This window comes from Parambassis ranga, unplaced genomic scaffold (genome assembly GCF_900634625.1).
Source record: "Parambassis ranga unplaced genomic scaffold, fParRan2.1 scaffold_27_arrow_ctg1, whole genome shotgun sequence".
NCBI classification, from domain to species: domain Eukaryota; kingdom Metazoa; phylum Chordata; class Actinopteri; family Ambassidae; genus Parambassis; species Parambassis ranga.
This window is the reverse complement of record NW_021144800.1, coordinates 872,271-896,244: the sequence shown is the minus strand read 5'-3', so window position 1 is coordinate 896,244 and position 23,974 is coordinate 872,271. Positions and strand designations below refer to the sequence as shown.

General features: G+C 45.3%; 3 non-coding genes and 1 pseudogene across 3 annotated transcripts; 1 reads left to right on the top strand and 3 right to left on the bottom strand.

Annotated features, from left to right (window-relative positions):
- Positions 1-868: 868 nt before the first annotated feature.
- Positions 869-940, bottom strand: trnaa-cgc (transfer RNA alanine (anticodon CGC)). Its single transcript has one exon. It is a non-coding gene; the product is annotated as a tRNA-Ala (tRNA).
- Positions 941-9,320: 8,380 nt separating this feature from the next.
- Positions 9,321-9,392, bottom strand: trnap-agg (transfer RNA proline (anticodon AGG)). The gene has a single exon. It is a non-coding gene; the product is annotated as a tRNA-Pro (tRNA).
- Positions 9,393-16,037: 6,645 nt separating this feature from the next.
- LOC114430745 (U2 spliceosomal RNA) lies at positions 16,038-16,228 on the bottom strand. The gene has a single exon (XR_003670019.1). It is a non-coding gene; the product is annotated as a U2 spliceosomal RNA (small nuclear RNA).
- Positions 16,229-22,211: 5,983 nt separating this feature from the next.
- On the top strand, positions 22,212-23,853 carry LOC114430715 (histone H1-like; annotated as a pseudogene).
- The last annotated feature ends 121 nt before the right edge of the window (positions 23,854-23,974 follow it).

The following is a 23,974-nucleotide window of genomic DNA, read 5'->3' as shown; positions in this document are numbered from 1 at the left end:
GCTAATGGCAAGACTGCATTTGAAAAACTTCAGCTGAAAGCTGTTATCATTGGTGAGTTCATCACTGTAATAGTTTCACTGCTGCCCTGCACTCTGATGCTCCTTCTTTTTATAGCTTCTTTATAGCTCAAAGAAGCATGGAGTTGTAAAATACTTCTTTAAAGATTATAGTCACTGTTGCATAAAGAATATGAATTTAAAAAAGATTCGATTACCTTTTATTCCTAATATTTTAGGGGTCCCAATAGTTATGGCATATTTTGTTAAAATATTTTTCCCTTACAGTGCATTTTTCTCCCCAAATTAATTTGCTTACCTTGAATGATATAATTATATTTAAATTGTGGGACTAAGATAAACTCAGAAGATATTTTGCTAGTATCTGGGAGAATATTTAACACTGTAGGTTCATTACTGTATTATTACTGAACCCTAGGTCCATTGTCCTAGTTGGTCTGTGAATATTTCTAGGACACTTTATCAGTAGTGCGTCTCAAGATCACCAGTGTTTCAGGCATTTAGTACACACTTACACCCTTATGTTTACTTCCACTTTTCATCTTTTTTAAACAAGTGTGCCGCTAATTCGGGATGGTGTTGTAGCTACTTATATAACAAATTGAGTCATTCAGTTTGTTTTGTCTTTGTGTGTTGTCACTTTCAGATGCTGTGAGAAGAAACCCCACCTGCGCTGCTGCCACGGATGCAGACATCACAGCAGCAATCAAGCGCTGGTTTTACTGGGCTAGGGATAGGGAGGGAGGGAGGGAGGGAAGAAAGGATGCAGTCTACTCAGAGTGAGGTTTAAAAAAGTGCTGAAGTGTAAACAAACAAATCTTCCAGCTGATAGAGAACTATAATGTTCCTGTGGAGATGCTGGGGATTGAACCCAGGACCTCATACATGCGAAGCATGCACTCTACCACTGAGCTACATCCCCCATGTTTGATGCACCAACAGCAGCTTGTCTTAAGATATCTCCACTCAGAGTCTGATGTGTATTTCTTAGATCAGCACGGCTCCAGTGACAGTGAGAGTTGTGTTTTCATTCATCAGCCCCAGCCCTGAGCTCTGTAGGCCAGAGAAGTCCTCCTGCAGCCTGAACATAAACGGGGTCTGCTCGTACAGTTGATGGCTGTATGCACAGATTTTGAACCAGGTGTCGTGTTGGATTGTAAACATGTGTACAAAAATAAAAACACTTTCATTTCAGTTTTTATTGGACCAGTGTTTCCAGAGGTTAAAGTGGTCTGTGGGGGGTACTTCCTGTGGCTGCCTCTGTTTTTTCTAGTGTCACCACCTTATGGGTTTATAGCATAGGTACTCAATGTGCGGCCCGCGGGCCAATGGCAGCCCGCAGAAACATTTATGGCGGCCCGCAATGAATTATGTGAATTTGCGTTATGATATGAATTTTTCATATACCTACAACACCGGTTTAAATGGCCTAAAATGTCTGGAACTCAGCGCGGTGGTAAATTGTTTCACATGGGACGTTTTTCATTGTTGCACCGCTGCACACACATGAAGCAGAGCACAGGTATTAGTGGAGTTGTTGGTGAGAATGGACAGGGGACGTTCTGAAGCTTGTAATTATTTTTAAACAATAAAAATGATCGTTCATTAATCGGAATTGAGGAAAAACCCTCAAGTAATCACCTGGATATTAAATAAGGTTTTTACAATTCTCATGTCTGTGGAATAGAGTAACCACTCTACTGCAGTAATTCTTCTCAATCAATGCAGTTAGTCAGAATTAAAGACCATTATAAAGAAGCACTGCAACAAATCAGAGCATCACTGAGGACTGCTGCTGTGCTCTTCTTCCTCTGCCCCCCATACCACCACCTGTGTTTTAAATGTCTCTGTACCACTGTGTTCCATAGTGTTATTTTATGACACTAACAACAGTACAGTTCCTCTTGTGCAGCACTATAACCAACAGTATAATACTCCTGTTGGAGTTGTTAGTTTTTTATTTCATGACATTCATGATGCAGGATGCAAATACAGCACTCTACATATCTCAGCTGTATGTCTCATGGTTATTCTTAATTTTCCATTTTTATTCTTTTATTTTAATGAAAAGATAAAATAGTGAATAGTGAAGGTGGACGTAAGATAAAGCATCCAACAGAGGGGGGATAGAGAGTGTTTCACAGTCATAAATAACAGTTAGACCAAGTATTATAATTGGTAGGTGGGAATAACAGGGCAACATGTCCCAATATGGGAATACCAACGAAGGTCTTGAAAAACTGTTAAATAAAACGAGCCTGTGTCCAGGGAGGGGCAGAACACTTATGGACGGGAGTGAAGCAGACTGAGAGGCCTGTGGTCACTAGGTGTTCTCCCTTTTGCAAAAGGTGAAACTACAAAACCCAGGGTATTTTCTTTCACTCAATGTTCTGATTACAGAAGACGGAGTCTGACAATCCGGGGTGACCAGGGAAGGTCACAACATTTTGGGGGCCCGTCCAGGATAGAAGGTAATTATATTCTTCTCAGATCCGTCAATTGAACACAGGGGTTGATTACGAACAGACAGAGGACACGTGGCGCGCCAACAATAAGGTGAGCAGACCTTTTATATCTGCATTGACTACTCTAAAGTGTAACATGTCCCGAGTCTTAGTAGTAATCTGCCTGTAAATTATACGAACATTGACTGAAACAAAAAAAAAAAAAAGAGGTTAAAGAATTCTTGTAAGAGTAAAGATAAAGAATAAGAGAAAGGAAAAAGGGGTTGCAAAATCCTGAGTGTGGCGACTCCACCGGTGCTCTGACGAGAGGCCCGAAAAGCTGGGTTTGAGTCCCGGGGCTTGAGGAACCCTAAATCACTAAAAAAAGAGAGAGGAAAAGGAACAACAGGCAAACACATGGTATGAATGTTGGAATGACTGGAAACTGAAACAATGACCGCACTAGTTAGGCGGATGTTGTAGTAAGTCTGCAGGCTTCCAAATTACAGACATATAAGATTCTGGTGTCGTGGAAGAGAGGCTAGTCTCAAATCCACTGGACTGAGTACTAGGGACATAGCGTGCCATATTTCTCAGTCGGCCTGAATCTAGACAGTGAAGAACACTGTTATAACTGTGAGCCGTCTAAAAGAGAGACGGCAAGAACAGATGAACTGTGAGTAGTCGGACCGGCTACAAGAACAGAGGAAAGTCCTGTGAGTTCAAAAGCACCCCTTACTGAGACACACAGCTGAGAGTGAAGCTGTAACACACACACATATTGAGCGCTCATATTACGGGTAATGCATGAATGAGAAATGTGGATGAGTGCCAGGGACGTGTGAGCTGAAGCAGCAGCACTGCTGGAAACCTAACTGGTGCTAACGTAAAGCAGTGGTCTGTTGAAGTAGGTTCACTCACGAACTGGATTAGTTTTTTCTTCTGATGTGGTTTGGTAGAGGACATAGAAACATTGTAACTGCAGTTTTGTAAATTTGAACTTAAACTATAGTTTTGTAATTCCTACGTGAGCACGAGATTAAGACTTTAATGACTGACGACATGGACTTAAGTGTGCACAGAGACATGACTGACGACGGGTGGGGTCCGCACAGCCCACTAAAGACGGTAGAAGAACAGCTGACGGTCTTAGGCGAAATATTGAACCAGACTTATGACTCTAAGACTGCAGCGGCAGAAGTGATTCTTATGAAGGATGCTGTAGATAAGTTGTTGGCAGAAAGATGTTGTGAAAGTTGATGGTGAAAGATAGAGGAAGTTTGCAGAAGGAGTTCCAGAGAAAAGGGGGAGAGAGAGTAATACTGATGTACATCAGTGTCCTCTTAGACAACATGGAAAAAAGACACCCGCAGTGCACACAACATGCAGGAATAGCTAAGCTAATTCAGAAAACTGAACACATGGTCATGGGACACCAGCTGTATGTACTCACAACACATAGTGTAGTAGCATATGTAAACTCAGAGACATTCACACTCACCCCACTGAGACAGGAGGCGTATGGAGGGGACCGGATGGACGACCCATACTGCCACCTGGATTGAGACAAACTGCCATGGAAGAAGCACATGGGCTAGGCCATGTGGGGGTAGCTCAGATGTTAAGAAATCTGGAGCACTGGTGGCACCCCTACATGAAAGACATGGCTCAGTATGTAATTTGAACATGTGATCAGTGTAATAAATACAATCCGAGACCAACCATCAAACCAGAAGCAGGACACTACCCACTAGAGGCCAAGACGGGCAAAGAAATCATCATTGACTACACTGACATGATTAACTCTGTGTTGATGCATACTCAGGATGGCCAGAAGCCTGTCCTGCGAAAAGGGAGGACAGCAAAACTGTCATTAAATTTCTGATTAACACCTACATTCCTAGACATGGTTTTCCTGAAAAAATCAGATCTGACAATGGAACACATTTCAAAAACAAAGACCTCCAGCAGGTGGAGGCTATGTTGGGACTGAAGCATGCTTTTGGTACTGTTTATCATCCACAGTCTCAAGGAAAGGTGGAAAGGATGAATCAAACCTAAAACAAAAATTGGCTAAAATCTGTGCACAGACCAAATTTATATGGGTTCATGTATTAGTATTGTATTGATGTTCTGGTAATAACGCCATATAATCTACACCCTATGAGCTTCTTACAGGTCGACAGTTTCCTGGACCAGCTGGCCGGCTGACACTGAAAGAGTATGTAGTATGATATTAATATAAACCATAATATAATGAATTTAAAGCTTTGGTGTTAGTATTTAGCCGAGTGGGTACTCCTGAGGGTCATCAAAAGGAAGTCGGAGCCAAGGTGGACAGGTCCCTATCAGGTAACGCAACGCACCTCACACGCAGTTCGGCTGAGAGGAAAGGGGGACACCTGGTTCCACTGGAGCCAGTGCGCAGCTGCAGAGGAGCCTCAACGATCTCTACAGGACGTCCATGCTGATCTGAGGGCGCAGAAGTCTGAATCGGCTCATTCAGATACGGATCCTGTCACAAAAGGGGCAGAATAATCCCCTGACAGGAATCCAGGATCCCGGGTAGTCTAACCCCAGGGATCCGAGGAAAGAAAACACATCCTGCGGGACGAGAGGACCAGAGAATCAGGCGGGGCGCTGGACGACGAGGCAGACGGACAGGAACACATACATGAACTGATTAAAAAAAAAAAAAAAAAAAAACACAATTTTGAACATTCTCACTGTCGGACAATTTTCATTACATTTGAGCTGTTAGGAGTATCTGGGGGCGGGAACAGGGAAAGACCGACCGATTAAAATACCCCCACATACTACCATGTTTCCCACCAAACAGGTAGAACTGATGAAGCTGCTTGGAGGAGCAGAGAAACGTCTTCAAGAAAACTCTACAAGTCCAGACGCCTTGCTTCAATCTTCTCTATGAATATGAGCTGGATGACATGTAAACATACAGTGTGCTCTTTGTAATCTGTATTCTGGCTCTAAAACAAGTGCCCCTTGTGAGAGTTGAAGTCACAATCTTCAGATGATGAGACCGACTCGCTGCCTACTGCACTAATGAGGCTCAGAAAGAGGTGAAACATGGTCTTTTCTCTTTTTCTTCTTTAAATAAAGACATCTACAGTGCTCATGCTGGCTACTGCACCAACAAACATTCTTAATTTAAATCAAATGAATGTGTTCTATAAAAAGGCTCTAAAGGTAAAACATCACAGTAATTCTTCCTGTGACACCTTCACTACCAGTGATGGTAAGTGCTCTTGTTTCAAATGTGATGTGCACTGTACCACTGAAGCTCGTCTGTGAAGTGTAGAGCCTCTGTGTGCATGTCACAGTGATGTTAACAGAAGTCAGATAGGTCTGTTAACACATATAAAAACAACATGCTGAACAACAGCATAGATGTGAAGGTGAATATATGTCCCCTCACATGTTCCTCAGTTAAAAGGGTCATTGCATTGGCCGGGAATCGAACCCAGGCCTCCCACGTGGCAGGCAAGAATTCTACCACTGACCCACCAATGCTGTGAAAAGCTAACATCTAGTGGTGCCATGGGAGGTTGCAGCCTCCTCATTCCAAAATCAATCCCTCCTCCACATAAAGTCAAAATTTATAAATTCGCCTCATTACATGAGCGGTTGTGTGTAATGACGCGGCTCCGGCAGCCAGAGCCTTCTGGAGGGCGGCTGCAAACGCTCCTTGGAAGTGGCCACAGCTTTCACGATGAGCTCGCTGACACTGGGGCCGGACTTGTTCTGGACCTGGACCTGGACCTGCCAGCTGTGTGTCCATGAAGAGTGATTGGTCAAAGGATCATCCCATTGATTTCAAAGATGTTGATCCATCTGAGGGTCAAAGGTCAGAGTTAATGTCACAGCTGCAGTTTGTTTCCATCATTATTAAACATTTAAAGTGTAACATGATGTTCAGCATCATTTTTCCAGAAGAAGCTCAGAGTCAGTGTTTGTGATTCTATCAGGATCCAGGATGTGAGAGCAGACTCTGCTGGACCTGGACCCAGCTGTGTGTCCATGAAAAGTGATTGGTCGATGATTGAGCCCATTGATTTCAAAGCTGATCAGCCATCTGATGATCAAAGGTAAGAATCACTCTGGAAGTGTCTCCATGCTGTGATGAGCTCTGCTGGACTCTTGGGGTTGTATGTGTCTGTTTGCTCTGCAGGTGGTTGATGGTTTGGAGCATCTGTAGCACAGAGTAATGCATATTTACAGTGCTGCTTCAAAGTGTATGAATCATTTGAAATCTTCTATATGTCTGCATAAATATGACTTAAACATCTGCCTCACTGTACTAGAAAGGCAGCCCACTGAAACAAAGTATGGAAAGACATTTCAGTAATAAAACATTTAACCTTTGGGGACTTTTTTGTCCATTTGGGTAATTTTTGCCTCTTTACCTGGCCACCATTTTATCTGTGTTGGTGCATATGGCACAATTTTTTGTAACAAAGACTCTCTCTAGACACATTTTAGAATTCCAATTTAAATTTTTCAAATACATCACCAGAACATGGTGAAACAAATTTACTACCCCTTTGTGTCATTAGGGGACACTTAAGTCCACTTCCAAAAAACTGCTATAAAAATTAACAGATTAATATTTTTTCTTACTTTTTTCTGCATAAATATGTTAAACAACTTTAGCCCTGCTCAAAACTACCAAACATTAAATCATTTTGAGGAATTTAACCCTTTAAATGCCAGTTTGATTACTTGATGTGGTAGTTTTGAGCAGGGCTGAAGTTGTTTAATATATTTATGCAGAAAAAAGTAAGAAAAAATATTAATCTGTTAATTTTTTATAGCAGTTTTCTGGAAGTGGACTTTTTTGTCCCCTAATGACACAAAAGGGTAGTAAATTAAAGTGACGCCTGAGGGTTAAAGTTACAGTACACGGTATTATTTGGCTGATGATACATTGTTGTCAAATCTGCAGATCAGATCTGATGCCAGGTGTCACACAGGTGTCTTAATTAGGGCTTAATTAGGCAGCCAGGGCTGTTACCATGGTGACAGGCTGACACACAGAGGCATACAAACTATATACTACTAAACTACTACTACTACTTTTCCACATTCAAATCACACAGTCTGTGTTTTTTATAGTCTTATGGTTTTATTCCAGCATCTGACCTTTCATATGGTGTATTCACAGACTATTCTTTAAGGTCATGACTTCATACCGTCATTCAGCTGTTTCTTTTTCATTAGTGGGCCAATGCACTAGAGCATTGCCCTGTTGCACTGTTCTAGTGCATTGTTCCACTATTGTTATTGCTCATACTTCTTTATTGTTCTCCTTCTTCCAGACACAATTTGGCGCGTAACTAGCCCCACAGCTTTGACGTGAGTGACCTGAAACTTTTACAGGACGTCCAGCTATATCGGGACACCTGTGCTATTTTTTCCAATTCGACGTACGGTTTTCGCATAATTTGCAAAAAACACATGGGCGAATGACATAGACGGTGACTGGGTCTCTTTGTGGCACTCTGACTCAGCCACACTTTCACCTACAGACATGGGTCTGTCTCAGCCGTGGGGGATGTGGGGGATGTAACACCCACACTTTTTCTAAAATCACATTTCATCCCCCACAGTTTTTGGAGAGGTAACGTAACTAAACAGCTGATGTATGACGTCTGCGAAAGGGAATGAACGGTCCCACAGAGCGGTAGATAAGACTCTCTCTCTGTCTGATTGTACACACATACAGGAGACAACACACATTGGTCAAGTTAGCTTGAGTGACAGACCTTACAGCCAATCACAGCGAACCTGCAAGTTAGTGGGGTAAGATCGAAACATAAATCACTAGGCCAACATCTAGGAGGACTGGAGACAGCTGAGGATCTGGTGTAGAGAATGTTAACTGGGAAAGAGCAGGTCTGAAGGTGAGGCAGTAAATGGAAGAACACTGACTCACATTGAGTTAGTGAAATATCAGTGGATTAACAGTTTGCTAGCACCAGTGGGCTATCTTTGTAGCAGTCTCACAATCCTGTGATCCAGCTGCGCTCACCACCACTGCTGTTCTTACCATGCAGTGTTAAGATGCAGAAAAAAGTCTGTTTTTCAGAATAACTGAATACAGTGAATATATTTATTCAACTTATGAATCAGGGGTGTACTGAAAAAATGTGGGTGAACTGTAACAATATGAGTGACATGAATGTCTTACAGTGTTGATCAGGGTCGGGCATATTGGAAGGTGCAGATATCTGTAGATAATGCAGTGTGATTCAGAAACAATAAGCTATAGCTGTACACACTGACAGTGATAGCAAGCAGAACATGGAATGTCCTGGTGAAGTCTGTATGTCATAAACATATGTGTCAAACACATTTAGTTATGTTCAGCTTCAGTCTTGCTCAGATACGAAAACCGAACCCTCATCCCCCACACTTTTATAAAGCTTGCTACACCCCTGCCTACAGACATGATTTAAAGTTTAAACAGGTCAGCTATGGCAGTTTACGTTTTGTCGAAACTTTAAACACCCTTTTCTCTCTCAGCAGTGTGATGATGTCACGCACTGTAAATCTCCCTCCTTTTTCCAAAAGAGGGAAAAAAGGCAAACCTTGGAACCTCCACAGGGAGGGGGCTGAGGGGGCCGTTTCCATGGTAACCTCCACAGGTGCTCTGACTGATTACATCAGCTAAGATGGCCGCTCCCATTAACAATGAATTGGCCTCATTTAAACCAATGTAACTTCACTGTGTGGATCAGTAGCAGTTTTACCTTTTGTAAAGCTGTGTGGTAGTTAGAGAGGAACTGAAAAGGGTCAACAACAAGGAGTTAGCTTCCAATGGAATAAAGTTAAACATCAGGGCTCATCCGGGATTTGAACCCGGGACCTCTCGCACCCTAAGCGAGAATCATACCCCTAGACCAACGAGCCATGTGTGACCTCTTATTTTTTATGTTTCAGTCGGTGGAAGAACAACACAAAGCACATGTTCTTCTTAGTTTGACATTGGTAAAGATATGAACAAAGATTTCTTCTAACTGTGTCAACAAAGACTGAACACTTTGCATATCACTGTCCTCTGTCTTTCTGTGGCTGTGGCATTAGCTCAACATTGAATCATAAAGTTTGTTGCATAACAGGAAGTGGTCTTGTATTAGGGTGTGACCCTCCTGAGAAGCAGAACCTCTCCTTTATAGGGGCTGTCTTGATAACTGCCTCTCATTTCCACCTGTTGTCTGTTCCATTTGCACAACAACAGCTGAAACTGATTCACAATCAGTGTTGATCCTAACTGGACAGGCTGGTTTCACACAAGTGTGGCCAGATCAACCTGTCTCTGGCAACAGGTTAAGTACCACAGGCTTCTGAACTGCTGTGATCTCCAACCTCACCTTTATTTCTAAGATATTTGAAAGGGTGGCTGCAAGTCAGTCCACCTACAGCACCGGTCTGTTTGAGGCAGAAATAAGCCCCTGGACTCACTGTGGGGCCACAGTCACTTTTTGGCAGATGAAAACACCAGTTTTTGAGGTTTATTATTTTAAAGGGGTCTTCATGGTATAAATGTGCTGGCTGCATCATAAGTTCTTGTTATTTAATGATAGTTAATTATAACTTCCTGGACCTGCAGACTCTTTGTCTTCATATGGGCTGAATGAAGGGAGACTAGCACAGATTTGACATGTGTGACTTCCACATGCTTTCCTACCATGAATGGAACAAGTCAAGCAGCACATGATGTGTTTGTATAACACTGGAGATGTTAGCTGTACATGTGCAGAACAAAGACATGACCCACAGCAGACCATCATGTTTAAGGAGCAGCAGGAAGTCCTCTTCTTAAGTAACATTTAGGTGAATGGGACAGCACATTTGATGTTTGACTTCATCTATGAACACATGTCTGCAGCATGTTTACTGCATTTGAACTGTTACTAATGTCATGATGCCAGCTGTGTCAGCTTTGTTTCCCTTTAAGTCCTCCATCTTCCTGCTTCATGTACTTTGTTGTTTTGGATATCCTGTTTTATTGTGAAAAGGACTCTTCCATGGACCGCCACCTTACTGTGGTGGAGGGGTTTGAGTGCCCAGATGATCCTAGGAGCTATGTTGTCGGGGGCTTAATGCCCCCAGCAGGGTCTCCCAAGGCAAACAGGTCCTGGGTGATGGGCCAGACTAAGAGCGGTCCAAAAACCCCCTTATGAGGCAAATAAAATCAAGGACCGTGACGTCGCCCGGTATGGCGCAGCCGGCCTTTCCCCACGGGGCCCGGCCGGGCTTAGCCCGAAGGAGCGACGTGGGGCCGACCTCCCATGGGCCCACCACCGGTGGGAGGAACCGTAAGGGGCCGGTGCAGAGTGGATTTGGTGGCAGTCGAAGGCGGGGGCCTCGGCGACCTGATCACCGGACACAGAAACTGGCTCTGGGGACATGGAATGTCACCTCGCTGGGGGGGAAGGAGCCTGAGCTTGTGCGGGAGGCCGAGCGGTACCGACTAGATATAGTCGGGCTCGCCTCCACGCACAGCTTGGGTTCTGGAACTCAACTCCTTGAGAGGGGTTGGACTCTCTTCTATTCTGGAGTTGCCCATGGTGAGAGGCGGCGGGCTGGTGTGGGCTTGCTTATAGCCCCACAGCTTAGCTGCCATGTGTTGGAGTTTTCCCCAGTATGTGAGAGGGTCGCCTCCCTGCGCCTCCGGGTTGGGGAGAGGTCTCTCACTGTGGTTTCGGCGTATGCGCCGAACAGCAGTGTAGAGTACTTGACCTTCTTACAGTCTCTGGGAGGGGTGCTGGATGGCACCCCAACCGGGGACTCTGTCATCTTGCTGGGAGACTTCAACGCCCACGTGGGCAGTGACAGTAACACCTGGAGAGGCGTGATTGGGAGGAACGGCCTCCCCGATCTGAACCCGAGTGGTGTTTTGTTATTGGACTTCTGTGCTGGGCATGGTTTGTCCATAACGAACACCATGTTCGAGCACAAGGTTGTCCATCGGTGCACCTGGCACCAGGACACCCTAGGCCGGAGGTCAATGATCGATTTTGTAATCGTGTCAGCTGACCTTCGACCTTGTGTTTTGGACACTCGGGTGAAGAGAGGGGCTGAGCTGTCAACTGATCACTACCTGGTGGTGAGTTGGATCCGTTGGCGGGGGAAGAGGCTAGACGGGCCCGGCAGGCCCAAACGTACTGTGCGGGTCTGCTGGGAGCGTTTGGCCGAACCCTCCGCTAGGGAGATCTTCAACTCCCACCTCCGGGAGAGCTTCACCCAGATTCCGAGGGAGGCTGGAGACATTGAGTCAGAGTGGACTATGTTTTCCACCTCCATTGTCGATGCAGCTGTCCGAAGCTGCGGCCGCAAGGCCTCTGGTGCCTGTCGTGGCGGCAATCCCCGGACCCGGTGGTGGACACCGGAGGTCAGGGATGCCGTCAAGCTGAAGAAGGAGTCCTATCGGGCCTGGTTGGCTTGTGGGACTCCTGAAGCAGCTGATAGGTATCAGCAGGCCAAGCGTGCTGCAGCAAGGGCAGTTGTAGAGGCAAAAACTCGGGCCTGGGAGGAGTTCGGGGAGGCCATGGAGGAGGACTATCGGTCAGCCTCAAAGAGATTCTGGCAAACCGTCCGGCGCCTCAGGAGGGGGAAGCAGTACTCTGCCAACACTGTATTCAGTGGAGGTGGGGAGCTGTTGACCTCGACTGAGGGGGTGGTTGGACGGTAGAAAGAGTACTTTGAGGGTCTCCTCAATCCCACCAACACGCCTTCCATTATGGAAGCAGAGGCTGATGACTCAGTGGTGGACTCGTTCATCACCTGTGCTGAAGTTGCCGAGGTAGTCAAAAAGCTCCCCGGCGGCAAGGCACCGGGGGTGGACGAGATTCGCCCTGGGTACCTTAAGTCTCTGGATGTTGTGGGGCTGTCTTGGCTGACACGCCTCTGCAACATCGCGTGGCAATCGGGGGCAGTGCCGCTGGACTGGCAGACCGGGGTGGTGGTCCCTCTTTTTAAAAAGGGGGACCGGAGGGTGTGCTCCAACTACAGAGGGATCACACTCCTCAGCCTCCCTGGGAAAGTCTACGCCAGGGTACTGGAGAGGAGAATTAGGCCTATAGTCGAACCTCGGATTAAGGAGGAGCAATGTAGTTTTCGTCCTGGCCGCGGAACACTGGACCAGCTCTATACCCTCCGCAGGGTGCTGGAGGGTTCATGGGAGTTCGCCCAACCAGTCCACATGTGTTTTGTGGACTTGGAGAAGGCGTTCGACCGTGTCCCTTGCGGCATCTTGTGGGAGGTGCTCTGGGAGTATGGGGTCCGTGGCCCTCTGCTGAGGGCCGTTAGGTCCCTGTATGGCCGGAGCAGGAGTTTGGTTCGCATTGCCGGCAGTAAGTCAGACCTGTTCCCAGTGCATGTTGGGCCCTTTGTCACCGGTTCTGTTCATAATTTTTATGGACAGAATTTCTAGGCGCAGCGAGGGACCGGAGGGGATCTGGTTCGGGAACCATAGGATTTCATCTCTGCTTTTTGCAGATGATGTTGTCCTGTTGGCTTCATCGAGCCGGGACCTCCAGTGTGGACTGGGACGGTTTGCAGCCGAGTGTGAAGCGGCTGGGATGAGAATCAGCACCTCCAAGTCTGAGGCCATGGTTCTTGACCGGAAAAAGGTAGTTTGTCCTCTCTGGGTCGGAGGAGAGTTCCTGCCCCAAGTGGAGGAGTTTGTGTATCTCGGGGTCTCGTTCACGAGTGAGGGGAAAATGGAGCGGGAGATTGACAGACGGATCGGTGCAGCTTCCGCAGTAATGCGGTCGCTGTACCGGTCTGTTGTGGTGAAGAAGGAGCTGAGCCGGAAGGCGAAGCTCTCGATTTACTGGTCAATCTACGTTCCTACCCTCACCTATGGTCATGAGCTTTGGGTAGTGACCGAAAGAATGAGATCGCGAATACAGGCGGCCGAAATGAGTTTCCTTCGAAGGGTGGCTGGGCGCTCCCTTAGAGATAGGGTGAGAAGCTCAGTCACCTGAGAGGAGCTCGGAGTAGAGCCGCTGCTCCTCCACATCGAGAGGAGCCAGCTGAGGTGGCTCGGGCATCTGGTTCGGATGCCTCCTGGACGCCTCCCTGGGGAGGTGTTCCGGGCATGTCCCACTGGGAGGAGGCCCCGGGGAAGACCCAGGACGCGGTGGAGAGACTATGTCTCTCGGCTGGCCTGGGAACGCCTCGGGATTCCCCCAGAGGAGCTGGAGGAAGTGTCTGGTGAGAGGGAAGTCTGGGTGTCCCTGCTTAGACTGCTGCCCCCGCGACCCGGCCCCGGATAAGCGGTAGAAGATGGATGGATGGATGGACTCTTTCCTTCCTCTTGTGTTTCCCTCCTTGTTGGTCAGCTGCTCCGACATGATTGTTGTCACCTGTGTCTTGTTAACTCTTGAACACTATGCTCAGGGCTCTTGGTAGTTGCTGCTTCTTCTCCTGTGCTCCTCCAGACACTCCCAGTCCTCCTCTCTGACTGAGCTCACCTGCTTCCACTTGCTGATCAGGAGACAAAGTACAAAGGACATTTGTAGAGGGACATTTGTCCTTTTGTTAATAGGGCTGCTGCTTGTTGTTGCTCCTTTAGAAAACCTGATGTGTTTTCTTGTTCCTTTAGTAGAAAATAATGAGTCTCTTTTGCTTCTTTGTCTCCTAGTTCAGCTTTTGTTCCTCTCCTTGTCCTCTGACCTGCTGAGTCTGTTCCACTCTGTGTGTCCTCTTTGTTCCTGTCTTACTCTGTGTGTCTTCGTTTGTTTCTGTTTCATTTCTTTAATTTGTATTTTTTAGTTCAGTTACTCTTTTTGTTTGTTGTAAATGTTTCAGGAGATACAAATGTGATAATCATATTGGCCTCAACAAAACTGCAACAGCAAATAAATAGACTGAAGTCTTAGCTGTGGGTATTAGAAATCAGTAGAGTTCCTTCAGGTGTCCCAGTGTCCTTGGGGTCCACAGAAACACATGTTGTGAATTAAACCATGTTCCTGGATGGATTGACCTGATGTGACAGTCCACCCAGTGATGTCCAGGATGTCCCTCCATTTTCCAGTCTTGCAGATGAACACCCATCCATCACCTTCAGCTCCAGAGCTGGTCTCCCCACATGCCCTGCACAGCTCAGACAGGTCCTCTGGAAGACAGAAACAATGGGGGCACATAATGCACATGTAAACATGTTTAATACAGATGCATTCATGGTCTTTAAGTATACCTGTTTTATACTTATATATGTATATAGTATAGTATAACCTTAGTTGTGACACACCCTCTGGCTCGACACGGTAATGTATGGAGGTGTCGCACAGTATTTTGTTTTGTATGAATATGAATGAATAAATGAAGATGTTGTTGAGATACTACCCATATATTTAAATATAGTAAGTATAGTAAGAAAGCCTTCTTTTATTAACTACTTCTGAAACCTGAGCAGACATGGAAACTCCCTCACCTTTTGGTGAAATTCAACGTTTTGAAACCAAAATAGGTGACTTGTAACTCACTCCTCTGGCAAGAACAGGAAAAAAGTTTGTTTCGGCACGGAGTATTCACACCCCCCGAGAAGCGTGTGTACAGAACTCCTCATACGGCCCTCCCACTGCAACGCACGTCACACACAGAAGGTTGACAATGCAATTGTATTGCAAATTGTGTGTACAGTCATGGTTACCTGGCCTAATGAGCTGATAATGCTCAGGAAAAAGGGCGTATAGCATGACAATAGATAGAAGATCAGTGTAGCTGACTGTAGCAGACCTCTGGTCTGTGTGAGTTTAATTCTGTGAATGTGTGGATGACTGTCTGCTGTGAAGTTATAAGTTATATTTATACATTTGCAAATTGTGTGTTACAAAAGTGCAAATTAAGTGTAAAGCAGCATTTTTGCTTTTAGTTTTGAAAACTCTGTGAGTGATTTTACTATAACTCCTAGTAAAACTACACACATTCATGGCTAGTATTTACACAACTGTCTGGCTACACTGTCACATGTGAGAACTGTTTTACATCATTAGTTCACTTTGCAATCAGCATGAGCTCTGTGAATAAGACACAGGTAAGCTTCAGTGTGGAGAACAATGGAGGTAGAAGAAGACTGAGAAGAGTGAGAATTAGAGGAGGATGAGGACATGAGGAAGCAGGAGGAAGAGGAGGAGGACGAAGACTAGGAGGTGAATTTAGAGGAAGAGGACGAGGAGGTGAAGAGGAAGGAGGAAGGGTAAGAAGAAATAGAATTACTGACGTCATCAGAGCTACAATAGTGGATCATGTGATCAACCATGGATTGACCCTGAGGGAAGCTGGACACCGGGTTCAGCTGTTCACGCTGTAGCAAGCATCATAAGGACATATTGATGAGAATGGGTTAGTACAGTTCCCTCACAGAATTACTAGACATCCAGCATCTGGAAGGAGGCATTTTTTTTTTTTTTAGATACTTTATTAATCTGACTAGATTAATTTGACTAGCAAGGCCCGCCACAGGCTAGGGTGAAGTGTCTTGCCCAAGAACACACAACAGTGACTAGGGAGGAGTTGGGATTGAACCACCAACCTTCCGGTTACTGGACAAGTAGAAGTACAAGAAGTACTGCAATACCAGGTCGATGCGTGGAGTGGACGGAGCAAGCCCCTATTCCATCTCCCTGATCCAAAAATCAATTTAATATATGGTCCCCGGGTAGGGGACGTATCAGATATTAAACAGATAAGAACAGATACTACACTTGATCTTAGCCAAAAGGCCGAGAAGCGATGCGAGGATATGGACCAGGCATCATGTCAGGCCTGGATACGGCACTCCAGGAGACATGTTCCCTGGTGCCTTGGACTAGAAGACATTGCATGTGACGTTGATGAAATTCTGTGGCCGGACCCAGAGAGACGACAAGACTGATTTTCTCTCTCTTTCAGTGAAATTGTTTGTTTTCTTGTGATTGTTTTGATGTGTGTGAATAAACATTCATACTTAAAATTTGAATCCCTGTGTGTTTATATATTTATGACAAAGGTTTGACCTCACATGGACAGACCTTGTGCACAGAGAAAGCAAAAGCCAGATGTGTTTTCAGTTAATACCATCAGTGTGTAGTTGGCACATTGTGTGCTTAGTAATATGATGGTTTGTGTTAACTGTGTGGTACAAAAATAGTTTGAAAAAAAGGTTTGAAGAGTTAAGCAAGATGTATTAGCTTTTGCAAGAGGCCTACAATGTTTTGCTGATTTGGTGTAAGGTTTTTTTATTTGTGTGTAGAGTTTTGCACAAATAGCCAATAGTTACAGAAATGTGCTTAAGCAATCAGAAAAAAACTGATTATTAGTCCCACAATGGGGAAATTGCATTTTTGCAACGGCAGATACAGAAAGCAAAAGATAAGAGAAGCTATATAAACATTACAGTTTTTCTGAATGAATTTCTTGGACCCCCCTTCATCTGAGCCTTTTCGTTGCTGTTTTTTGTGTGTTTATTCAGAATGCTCTTTTATGTTTAAGCACTAAAACATTTTCTGTTCTATCATAAACAATATTTCTACTGTGTGTCCTGTTGTATACAGTAAAAAAAACTTTTTACTGGAATGCTTTACAATGTGAACATTACATGTGGACATACAGTTCCCAACCAAGACATGTAGTGTCTTGATTGGCATGTTTTGCATGCAAATACCTGTAAAACTGAAACATGGAAGTCTATGCAGGTTTTGTAATGCTAACAGTTGCCAGTGTTTTTAAGCCTGGTGCACCTTGATTGACTGCATGTACCTTGTGAACTGAAAACAGTTCATGTCTAAGTCGGTCTATGTTTATGTCTGATGGACATAGTGAAGGTGAGGCGGCGTCACAGCAGGGCAAGATCCCAAAGTGCCATGTCTGGCTGTGTCGGTGCTGTGCCGCTCTGTGGCTCTAATGCTGCAGCGTCGTACTCTCTGCCCCATCAACACGCTGTTATTCTCCGCTTCACCTTCATATATCTCCTTTGTCCTGTTGGCCGTTCAACAGGTGTGCCTGTCTGTGCTTGTGTATTCTTCACTATAAGTTTACATGGGCGTGTTACAACCACCACATTGAACCAGTGGCATGCTGCTTAAAAACAGACATGAGAGCCACAGAGCGGCACAGCGCCGACACAGCCAGACATGGCACTTTGGAACCTCGCCCTGCTGTGATGCCGCCTCACCTTCACTATGTCCATCAGACACTCCTTGGCGCAGGCGACGTAGATCAGCACCGTGCATTCTGTTTGTGTCAGTCATTGGTGCAGCTCGCTGTCAGTCCCACCTCACCTTATGTGTGATTGGACTGTACTTCGATAGAAGAACGACAGAACCTCCCTCAAGGAGCCGCTTTTTTTCTAACTTTTCAGAGCACGGGTTTCAGAGTTTCAGATCGAAGCAGCGAGAGAACGCTGCCAAAAATCACGTGATCGCAAGGCCGCAACTGTGAGGACGAAACTGCGAGGACGAAACTGCCAACAACAAAAGCGAGTGTTGCAAAGTTAGCTCTGAAACAGCAGCGCAAAATTACATTTGCCCACACTTCAAAATAAAAAGCCTTTTCAACCCTCAAGTTTCAAGCATTCAGCACCTGAACTGCACATGTAATGGAGAGGGAGAACAGCGACACATCTGAAACTGTGAGGGTGAAAAACAGCACGGGCGCAATGAGAGGTTTGAAACTGAAAATTAAACCCAAAACCCACATACAAACTGATGTTTGCAGAGATTTAAAACATGCAAAACTCAAGTTTCAAGGTTTCAAACCTTTTTTGCAAGAATGCGCACTGTAGTTTTCAGATCTCATATTGCAAGGTTTCAAAACGTTTTTGCAAACTAAATGTGGTGGGAGAACAATGCCAAATTTGAACCTCTGAAAATGTATATTCGAAAAACAGGAAGGGTGCAACGAGAGGTTCGAATCTGCAGATGTGATGATGAAACTCTGTAATAAGCATGTTGCACTTATGAAAAATAAAAATTCAAATACAAAATTATGTTTGCAGAGATTCAAAACTTTTTTTCAACCTTTCAAAAAATTATTCAAGGTTTCAAAACTTTTTTTTTGTTGTGCAAAAAAAAATTTAGGCTTTCAATTTTCAAACATTGCATTTCAAGGTTTCAAAACCTTTTTTTTCAGGTTCAGATTATGGCAGGATTATAATCCCATATGCTTGCATATGTTTTATCTGTTATCTAATATGATACATAAACAACCTTTTTGTAGATGGTGATTTTTGAACTTCTAAAATGATTTTCTTTCTTCTTCTTCTCCAAGAGTGGAACAAGCATTGCATCCCTCTGCAGCAATACCGAGTCAGATGTAAGGACGCAACCACAGCTGATCTGTATTGGCAGTCTGAAAAGTGCAACAAGACAATACATCATTGTTGGAAGGAATGACGGAGTGACCTCCCTCTTGATGATGGCCTGACATGCGCAGTGGACAAACTGTTCAAGCTCTACTGGGTTTGTAATTTGTCCTATCCACCACAGCCCAGCTCGGTATTCACCTTCTTTGAATTCATCTACAAAGTGACCATCTCAACTAACAGGAGTGCCAAGGTACTGGAACTTATTTCTAAGCTTCACACACTGTACATCTGTCCAAAGTGCAGAAAAGCAGTATCTACAGAAATAAAGAAAGTGATTTGGCACCTGCGAGAGATACATGCAATGTCAGATGGACAGGACTGGACTATAATTTGCAGCCAAGATGGATGCCCAAGGATGTACCTGTCAGGGTTTGTGGTGTGGAAGGACACAGTTGCAGAGAGCAGAGCGGTGTAAAGTCCAAGAGTCTTTATTTAAAGGCCAGGAGGGCAAAACAATACAAAACTAAAAATCACACTCGTAGTGGCAAAACTGGGTGAGGTGAGAACAAAACACTTACTAGGAGAACAGGATCAAAAACAAGACAAAACCTGGATCACGTGGCGTAGCGTAGCGTAGCATGGCATGGCATGGCAAAAATGGAGACAAGACCTAAACACAAGCCCCTTGAGTGATGACGAGACAAACTGACAAGGACAAAGGGGAAGACACAGACTATATACAAAGGGACCAGGGAAGACAACGAGTTCAAGAAGGCCCGGCCATGGGCCAACAGGGGCAACAGAGACAGAGGTCCCATAAAACAAAGTCTGGGGTGCTTGGGGGGCAGAGTCAGAAATAGAGGGGACAGGGACCCTCCAGGGTCCGGGCGAAAGCCCAGCATGGACAGGGGTGAGGGCCCACCGGGGCCCGGGCGGAAGCCCAGCATGGACATGGCTGAGGACCTACCAGGGTCCGGGCGGAAGCCCAGCATGGACATGGCTGAGGACCCTCCAGGGTCCGGGCGGAACACCAGCGCCGAAGACGAAGCAGAAGACCCTCCAGGGTCCAGACAGGAAGCCAGAGCCGAAGACGAAGCAGAAGACCCTCCAGGGTCCAGACAGGAAGCCAGGGCCGAGGACGAAGCAGAAGACCCTCCAGGGTCCAGACAGGAAGCCCGAGCCACCACCAGAGCAGGGGGCCCTCCAGGGTCCCGACAGGAAACCAGAGCAGGGGACCCTCCAGGGACCCGACAGGAAACCAGAGCAGGGGACCCTCCAGGGTCCCGACAGGAACCAAAGGCTGGGGGCCCCTCAGGATCAGGGCTGGAAGCCAGAGTTGGGGGTTCCCCAGTGACTGGAACAGTCGCTGGGGCTGAGAGTCCTTCTGGGTCAGGGCGTGGACCCAGATCTGATGACGTTCCAGGGTCAAGGCTGGATGCACCCCCCTGTCTAGTAATAGCCGATAAGGCCGCCTCTGCCTCTGCTGCGTCCATGTTGGCCAGTTTGTTCTGTCAGGGTTTGTGGTGTGGGAGGACACAGTTGCAGAGAGCAGAGCGGTGTAAAGTCCAAGAGTCTTTATTTAAAGGCCAGGAGGGCAAAACAATACAAAACTAAAAATCACACTCGTAGTGGCAAAACTGGGTGAGGCGAGAACAAAACACTTACTAGGAGAACAGGATCAAAAACAAGACAAAACCTGGATCACGTGGCGTAGCGTGGCATGGCATGGCAAAAATGGAGACAAGACCTAAACACAAGCCCCTTGAGTGATGACGAGACAAACTGGCAAGGACAAAGGGGAAGACACAGACTATATACAAAGGGACCAGGGAAGACAACGAGGCACAGGTGACACACATAAGGGCAGGGCAGGTAATCATACAAGGAGGGAAAACACAGGAAGCAAAACTCAAGACAATACACAGGGAGGACAGGGCTACCAAAGTAAAACAGGAAACACAAGACAAGACTAGACACCTAAACACAAACCCAGGAAAACAAAACACCAGAGCTACAGGAAACAATAACTAAGCACGGATTAAACTAAAAACCCAAAACAAGGAAAACAAAACCATAAATGACACCAGGTCGACAGTACCATACATTTAATTCTTTTTCCAAACACCTTCCCAGAGACCACCAGTCTGTAACAACATTAATGGACATTAATGTGTGATTTGATAATCCAGTTTTGTCAGAAACAGCTAACAATGACAGAACTAATTTTGAGGAGATGTCACCTGTACTCTGTGTAAAACCACAGCTCACAGTGACTGCGTTGCCTCTTTTGTGGCACAACTGTACAGTTCATCAAACACAACTTTGATGGATGTCTCACGGAGTATTGCCTGTACAAAAGAAGTACTAGAGAGGACTATAGACAGTCTGCAACACTCAACAGCTACGGTGTTGAATAATCTGCAGGTGAGTTTGAAAAGGCTAAAGACATGTTCAAAGATGTAGACACACCTTTCAAAATGAACAAATATTTTTCAGAGAACTTTGGTCTTGTGAAGCCAAAGGAAATATTTCTTGGTCACAGGGCAGAAACCTTGAGGAAGAAATGACAAATGTTGGCATGTGACACATGTCAATACATATCAATATTTGAAACATTAAAATTTTTGTTCAGTAATGACCAGATGCAAAAAGTTTACTTTCAGTGTACAAATCAGTCTGAGGGGAAAATGCACAGCTATTGCGGTGGCCCTCAATTTTCATCTCACCCTTTGTTTGGAAAATGTCCTCAACCTTTTCAAATACAGCTGTATTTTGATGACTTGGAAACAACAAACCCTTTGGTTACTAAAACAAAAGTTCATAAAATGGGAGCTGTTTATTTTTCCTTGAGGAATCTGCCACAAGAATATAACTCCTCTCTTAACAATATTCACAATATTCACTTGTGTCTGTTGTTTATAGCATGGACAGAGTTTTATGGCTTTGGTAAGATTTTTGAAGCACTGTTAGATGACCTCAAAATCCTTGAAACTTCTGGTGTACAAGTGGAAATTCAAGGACAAAAACATCTGCTGTATGGGACAAACTGTGTCTAAACTGCAGACAACTTAGCTATCCATTTCCTATGTGGTTATGTTGAGAGCTTTTCAGCAAACATGTTTTGTCACTTTTGCATGGCTGAAAAAAACTGTTGCTCAGTGTGTTTATGATGAAGACAAATTTTAGAAACGTACAAGGGAAAACTATCAGGAGCATGTCAGACACAATGATCCAAGATCCACTGGAATTAAACAAGATTCCTGTTCGAATAACCTGCAGTATTTTCATGTTACAGAAAACACGTGTTGACATTATGCATGATATCCTTGAAGGTGTAGCCCCTTTAGAGGTGAGACTAATGTTACATCATTTCATTTATGATGAAAAACATTTCACCCTAGAACTGTTGAATGAAAGAATTTCCAGTTTTGACTATGGGTATGGAAATGAGAAAAACAAGCCCAGTGTTATTCTTAATCTGAAAATGTCTAATAATGCAGTGAAACAGAGTGCCTCTCAAATGTGGTGCCTGCTGCAAGTGTTACCCTTTTTAGTTGGCGATCTTGTTGACAGGAGAAGTCAGCATTGGCATTTATTCACTTTGCTGAAAGAAATATGCAGTGTTGTCTTTGCTCCTGTTGTCACACACAGGCTTGATGTATATCTTAAACAACTGGTTATAGACCACCACACTTTATTCAAGGAACTGTATGATCGAAATCTGACTCCTAAATACCATTTTATGATCCACTATCCAAGGATGATTGGGATGTTTGGACCCATTTCTTAGCTTTGGTGTATGAGATTTGAGGCAAAACACAATCCGTTAAAAAGACATGCTCATGTGGTTGGCATGAAATGATCCGCCTGACTGATGCTTTAGATTTCAGGCCTTTGGACATACTGCTTGGTTTCAGTACAGATGAACTGTACTGAACTTTGTGTAAAATTACCTGACACAATTTCTGTGTTGAAATGAAAAAAAAGTGTTGAAAAATTCAACACTTCTGTTGTGTTGAAGTCAACACAAGATGTGTTGTCCCTGATCACACACGGCCCATGTGTTAAAATTCTGCACAGCATGTGTTATTTTTGACACATCCGTTTTTGCAGTGAAGGAGCGGAGTGGCATGTCTGCAGCCACCCTCCAGAGGGCTCTGTCAAGGCTGATACAAGATGGAGGACACAAATGCAGCAGAGCCTGAAGTATAAGGCAAATCTCAGTGTTTAATTCAGGCCAAAGTTCGGTACACGGGTAATCAGTCAGCGTGGCAGAAGTGTCCAAAAGGGCAAAAGGCAAAAAACAGTGGTCAAAGTCCAAAGCAGGGATCGGTACACAGTAGTTCAGTCCACGAGGCAAAGGTATCACAAAGGGTGAAGGCAACAAACAGTAGTCAGATCCAAAACAGGTCATACACAAGAAAATCCAAAACTCACTCGAAAAACTCACTGGGAAAATCACAAGAGCGGAAGGCTACTTGTACGGCTGTGTCGCTAGCATAACTCACAAGACGAACTGGCAACGAGAGGGAGGAAACACACAGACTTTAAACACAAGAGGGCGGGAAGACCCAGGTGAGGCACATTAGGGCGGAGCAGGTAATCACGGGAGGGGGGAAGGGTGCACACAAGGGGAAGTCAACAAACAGGGGAAAAGAGTACAAAATAAGACAGGAAGTGACTAGTAAACCTCGAGTTAATGCAACCAGAAAATAAACTATCAAAATAAGAGCCCTGGCTCAAACCCTGACAGGCTCTGGCTGCCGGAGGATACGATGTGGAGAAGAACAAGTCCCGCGTCAAGACCGCCATCAAGAGCCTGGTGGCTAAAGGGACCCCCTCCAGACCAAGGGGACCGGGGCCTCTGGCTCCTTCAAGATGAACAAGGTGGAGACCAAGGCCAAGAAGCCCGCAAAGAAAGCTGCACCTAAAGCCAAGAAGGCCGCAGCTGCTAAGAAACCCGCCAAGAGCCCCAAGAAGGTGGCTGCTAAAAAGGCCCCAGCAGCCAAGAAGAAAGCCCCCGCAAAGAAGGCAGCCAAGCCCAAAGTGAACCAGGCAGCAGCCAAGAAGAAGTGAGCTGTGGTCACTGCAGACACACAAAGGCTCCTTTAAGAGCCCCCACAGAGTCCTCAGAGAGCTCATCCTCACTGCCCGTTCAAACAGGACTTCTGTGATCATGCTGCTGTACACTGCACAG